The 6,514-nt window shown below is 40.0% G+C and overlaps 1 pseudogene; it reads right to left on the bottom strand.

Moving 5' to 3' along the window:
* Positions 1–1,849: 1,849 nt before the first annotated feature.
* LOC122814950 lies at positions 1,850–2,430 on the bottom strand (annotated as a pseudogene).
* Positions 2,431–6,514: the final 4,084 nt, after the last annotated feature.

Below are 6,514 nucleotides of genomic sequence, written 5' to 3'. Positions count from 1 at the left end.
TTTCCATTGCCTTCCTGTTTAAGGCCAGGGACGCGCTGCACAAACAGAGTGCTCAAATGTGCACATAGCTGCTATTTCCTGGTTTACTTTTTTTGTTTTCGTTAAAACCCGGTGTGTGGCATGCACACCCGCTTAGGCTTTGTGAAGAGTGCCAGGCAGGTTTAGACACATCCCCTAGCTTAGCTATGCTCAGCTAGGAGCAACCCCGAGCCACAGGGCTCCAGTCCACTTACAGTATGCCTGACACATCCACTCATGATGTCACCTATATCTTAGTCTTGCACACAGCTATTCATTCTCTTCCACTGTTGGGACCTGCCGCACATGCTGGGGAAAACTGAGATTCACTATCCTTCTCCTCATTTTCATAGGATTGCTTGTTAATGCATAGTTACATGTCTCACACTGAGCCTCCCCTCTTGGCAACCATTACTCACTGGCCAGGTTGTCTTCTGCCTACCATTGACTTGCATGGCAGAATACTGATTTTAGTTAAAATGCTTATTTTAGGTTTATTTTATTTTCCCCCCGATCCCGTTTGCGGTCCACTGCCCTATGCTTAAACAGCCAAGATCGGCAAAAAAAAAATAAAAGTTGTTTTTTTTTTGTTTTTCTTTTGTTTGCAATGCCAATGACCTTATACTTGACCATTGGCATGCTTCCTCAATGATATGCAGCTTTTATTTGGAGTTGTTATAGCTCCGTTTTGGATTTTGCAGAAATGTACTCGGTTACTAACCGAGTACATTTCTGCAGATAGCACTTGCCTTGCAAGGACTATCTTTCGCTGAATTTCTCCTGCAAATGAGGTGATTTGCATACCAGTGCTTAGTCTGTACATGATTAGTGCAGGAGGTCTCATGCACACCCCTGCAGGCTGTTCCTGGATCGCACGACAGACATATTACCTGCTAGGGCTCCTGCACTAATCATGCACTCCGTGCAGGGCATCGAGAATCCGGGGGATTATAATAACACTATGCACCCTATTAAAGGCTTACATAGCAAAAAACTGGATGGACAGATCAAGAATAACCTGGTCAGACTACAAAAGCATGGCGAAAAAACATATATTGGCCAAGAAGCTTTATACAAAAAGTCAGAAGAACCAAATCTACTATCAAAGGTACTGCAAAGCATTAATTGATATTCTGTCATAAACATTATGTTAAATACTAATTATATAAGGATAGTAAACACATCACTTTGTTGAGATTAGTAACCACAATAATTAAGGTGACATTTGTATATATGTATATAAGGTTTAGTAGAGTAGATTGTTATCATTATATAGGTTGATGTTATACTTCTAATATTGCTTGCAGTTGTAAAATAATGTACAAGAGAACTGCTATATGATAAAAGCTCTTCGACTAACATAATATAACCATATTCTCAAATGGTAATTCTAATTAATTTGAATGTTTATGATTAAAGTGGGCAATAACTATTATTACTTGCTTATGGTATGCACTCTGTGATGTCAGCTATACCACATTTTCTTTTTTCTGCGTATTTTGTGGACACATATTTAATAAAAAGAAATTTGATTAAAAAAAAAAAAGAGGTTGAAAAAACAGGGCCAGAAAGTAACACTAGAAAAAGCTGGAAAAATTGCAGAGTTTCAGGAAGAGGTCAATTAAATATACACAGAAATCATGGAAATAATTAAGACATTAATGGATGAAAAAAAGACTAGATATAGTAGAGCTAGTGTTACCTACCCATTCAGTTAATACAACAGCCCTACAAAAAGTGAGAAAAGAACATACCATGTGACTGGCAGATTTAGAAGCTATGCAGGAGGTTATAAAAGAAAAACTCCTTAAGATTAAGGCTCAAGTGAGGATCAAAAACTATAAATATTCAAGAAGGTGTTAAAAGAAGAGATTATATGAATTGTACGATGGAACAACTGAGTAAATAGTGTCCAAAAGTTTAAGACACCAATAGATTTCACCAGACCTGCATCTTTGCAGGTCTCCAAAGTCTCCCGTGTGGCTAAAAGATCCACGTTGTCATACAACAATTCTCCAGACTCCTTTTTAGGGTATAAATCATCACCAGGCTGCAGGAGAACAGGCCAGTGAATAATGAAGAGATCAATGTAGTCGAATTGCAGGGTTTTCAGACTCTTTTCCAATCCTATGCGCACCAGCTCAGGACGGAGGTAAGTACACCAAAGCTTTCCAGTGTAAAAGATATCCTCTCTCTTCACTGTTATCCTCTCTTCACTGTTCCATCTTTAATCTTCTCCCTTATAGATCCACCCACTTCATCTTCATTCCCATAGAAAAATGCCCCATCAAAGTGACGATAACCAATCTTAATAGCATACTTTATGGCTTTAACACAGTCACCTTTTTGAACACTTCCATCCAGTGCGAAAGTTCCCAGTCTGACTGCTGGCATCCGAGACCAGTCATTCATCTTTAACACCATAACTGTATCATTCTGTGCCATGGCAAGGAGACCTTTGTGCAAAATAACACCGACCGTACTACTGTTAATTATGAGAAAGTCAAACGAGATAGTTGGTGAAATTGCACAGAAAACCTGCCGAAACCCACCACTTTAGTCAGGTAGTTTCTACTAACCACGTTGTGCCTAAAACTGGTTATGCCAAAATTATCAATGGGACTTGATGTGACAGGGAAAGGAGAGACAGTAGCTGGGGTTTGTGAAGAAAAACAAACAAAAAACATGATTATTTAGCTGAAACACCTGATATCCTTAAAGGGTGATTTGCATATATCCCATGAGGCCTCTGATGCAAGAGGTTTAAGGTATCATACAGAAGTCTAGCTTTGCTAGATTTTTCTTTTTGTGTTTTTTAAACAATGAGAACAAAGGGAAATCATACATTCTGCAAGAGTTGGCCCAGAAAGGATAGACTAGCAGAAATATTTGGGAACATACTAACCTCCGAGCTGAATCATAGTCAGAGATGCTGATTTGCATTTCTTAAAAAAATCATGCAGTGAAATCTGGGAATTAAACCCATGAGATTTAAGAATGTGATATCATTGCAAACTTAATTTCCATAATTCCCAAATCTTCAGAATGATTTCACTGAAAACATACACCTCTCCCCAGTGGTGTATGTCTGAAGAGTTAGTAAATATAAGTCAAGGAGTTGGAGAGATCTTACAAACGGAGGGCTTGTCCCTAAAATAAAAATAAACTCTGCTTTAGGTTTGCTAATTGTGGTTTTCAGAAAACTGTTTTGAAGGTGTGAGACTTGCTGAAATTACTTTTGACTAGTTGACATAACTCCTGCCTTTTCAGTGCAGTTCATTTAGAGCCATTACTGGGATTCATTTGTAATTGTTTAATACAGCAATATGTATACAAAATTAAAACAGATTCTAAGTACACAGCACTAGTGTAGTATATGTAGTCCTGACCACTGACAAAAAGAGAAGCGCAAACTGATAAGAAGTGCACACCACAGTGATACTAAAATACCAAAGGGGGCTTACATGTCAGAAAGCAGAGGGTATAATCTGGACAGTGTGCAATAGTTAAATATGAAGGAGGACAATGAAGAGAGGAAAGGACATGAGCACCTCATAAAATATAGCTTTCTATGTGCGGTTGACTATAAATGTGTATTACCTTCCAACTTCAAAGATGTACAACTCATTTAATGGCATTTCTAATACCCTGTACTTTATCTTTTCAGCCTGTGTTCTTTGTGTTGGCATAGATGACAAGTGTTAAAGCAATGCCAGCCCTGAAGTAATACTTGACATCTGAGAATGGTGGGTGTAGGGGAGCAACAACAGTGTGCAGGGATGATACTAGACTATTGGCCTGGAGGCCCTTATAAGCCTAGCCAAAAATTTTACCCATATTCCCTCAAAGTCAGCACCTGTTTCCCCTGTCCAGCAGGGACACAGGTGGGATCCCAGGGGAATATTTTCTGTTTCCCATCCAGTTGTCCAGGTTCCTCTTAAAGAGGGCTAGAGAAGTACTATGCTTGACATGGAGTGGGAGTCTATTCCACAGACAGGGTCATCTTTGGGACACAAATCTATCCCGCCAACATGTTCTATTAATGTCACAGACCAGGTTAAGGCCTTGCATGCAGGTTGCACAAGTGGAGTTGTCTTACGGATATGCAGCAACTCCATCAAGCGTGGGTCTCAAATTGCCTTGTATTTCAGATGCAGGTCACCTATGACCAGTTTTTATGAGACTGAGTAGAGGGATAGGGCTTTTAGCCTATCTGTATAGGATAGGGGTTTGAGACCCTGGGTTTGCCTGGTCAGGAACCACTGTGGTCTTCAACTGCTGAATGTGCTTGGCAGGGTACATGCCAAAGGGGGCATTGTACTTGATAATGGGTCTGATAAGGGAGGAGTACAGGCATGTTATGACCTCCTTGTTCTTGGATGAAGTACCCTTACTTATGAGGTGGGCCATGTAGAAACCCTTCCATACAACAGTACATTATTTACAACAGTAAATGATTAGGAATGCACTTATATACTTATTTATTAATCTACAGCTTATTTACTGGACTATTTCCAAGGCAGCAGCACTGTGCTTTTTTCTAAGAGTGAATTCACTTTACTTTAAGTTTGTTAACTGGGTTTATACAACATTTGTGGAGAAGACTCAGGTTTAAAGTTGCTGTGGTGCTGGGGCTGATGGCAGGCTGAGGAACACTGATTTAAAAATGTTACAGCGGAACTCCGGTACGCTAATGACTGGCAGTAGATTTTTACAGTGCCGAGGTGCCAGCTCAACACCCAACCTTCAACAAAGGCACGCCCATTTCACCCATGTCTTTCGAATGCCACTCAACCACGGAGAGGACATGCAGACTCCACACAGAAGGCGCTCCAGCCGAGAATCAAATGGGAGAACCTTTTGCTGTGAGGTGACAATGCTACCGCTGCACCACCGTGGCTAATATATATATATATATATATATATATATATATATATATGTGTGTGTGTGTGTGTGTGTGTGTGTGTGTGTGTGTGTATGTGTGTGTGTGTGTGTGTGTGTTTGTGTGTGTGTGTGTGTATGCTGTGCTCATGTAGCACTCCAGGCTAATTTTGAACAATTTATCTTTTCTTCCTCTTCTCTTTAGACTATCATTCTAAATTTTTATTTCACTCAGAATCTTTCTTTCTTACCTTTACACTACCTTTCTTAACTTTCTACAAACATCACTTCATTTACTATCTCCAACAAATAGCTCCTCTCTTCCCCTTTTCTTCATCATCCTGACTTCCTTTCTTCCTCACTGTACTCCTCTCTCTTCATCTGCCAGCTGATTGACAACTTCACATATGGGTTCCACTTGGCTAGTATTTCACTATATTTGATCACCTGTATTGTTGCAACCACAGATAATCTTCAGCTAACTCTATTTTAAGTAATGGCCATTTGCAGGCACAGCCTGGGTGAACAGAATTCACAAAACAGTTTAGACGTAACAGTCTAAACAACTGAGAAACAGCAATCACAAAACAGGTTAGAAGTCAAGAAACAAATAATTGTTACAGCACAAATATAGTATCAAACAGGAGTATACATAAGAGAATTTAATTTAAAACAGATTCTAACAAGTCTATACCGTGGAACAAGATGTGAGCAATCATGAGAATATTAATAAGATGGTATTGCAGAGAAAATACTGAGGAGGGGGGCAGCTCAAAGAATTCAAAGCAGGAGCATTTGGCTTGTTGACGCAGATGAGATTTCAGATTATTTTTTGAATGTGGGAGTGGAGTTTGAATAGTCTTCCTGTATCTCTGAGGGTTTCCATCCACCTCCCAAAACATATAGTGTGTTTCTGCCTTCAAATTCACCTAAAATGATGTTGTGAGCTGTAGCTCATACTCTAGGTGGTGCCTATTGAGGAAGAGTTGCATACTCAGCCGCTTTAGGTATGATCCATGGTGCATGATATTCTCCTAATAGGATGATATGGATCACAGACAAGTCTTGTGTTAGGGATAGCCACTCAATGGTGTAAAAATTCGTTCTAGGGTATTTTTTCACATTCAACAATCTCACCAAAAATGGGCATGGGTATTTGATGGTGATAAGTGGGTTGTGGACCTGGCCCACTCTTACCTACCCCAGGGACCCATGCTAATGGTGGGAGGGAGTCTATGTGCCTCTATTAGCCATTGTGTACACACCAAAGAGCCTAATAGCACTCTGGGTCAAATAAGATACTAGTCAGATGGTATCTAGTTGCTTGGCTTGGGTTACTGAGAATAGCTCTAATTGAAAGCTGGATGCAAAACCAATCAACCTGCCAAAAATGAACTAATGATTGCTGCACTTAATATAGGTTCACTGAGAAAACGCAAATTGCAAGTGGATGACATGATAGTAAGGACTATACTGGACATCTTCTGCATCCAGTAGACAACATGAAAGGGTTGTGTGGCAAAGCCACCTGGTTTGGGATCAAGACTCTACTACTCAGGGGGAGAATAGACTAGAAATGGTACAAGATCAAAGGGGGCTTTCACAACTGTGACC

Source organism: Protopterus annectens, chromosome 11.part0, assembly GCF_019279795.1.
Source record: "Protopterus annectens isolate FY-2018-M chromosome 11.part0, PAN1.0, whole genome shotgun sequence".
Classification (NCBI taxonomy): Eukaryota; Metazoa; Chordata; order Ceratodontiformes; family Protopteridae; genus Protopterus; species Protopterus annectens.
This window is presented reverse-complemented; position numbering and strand designations above follow the sequence as displayed.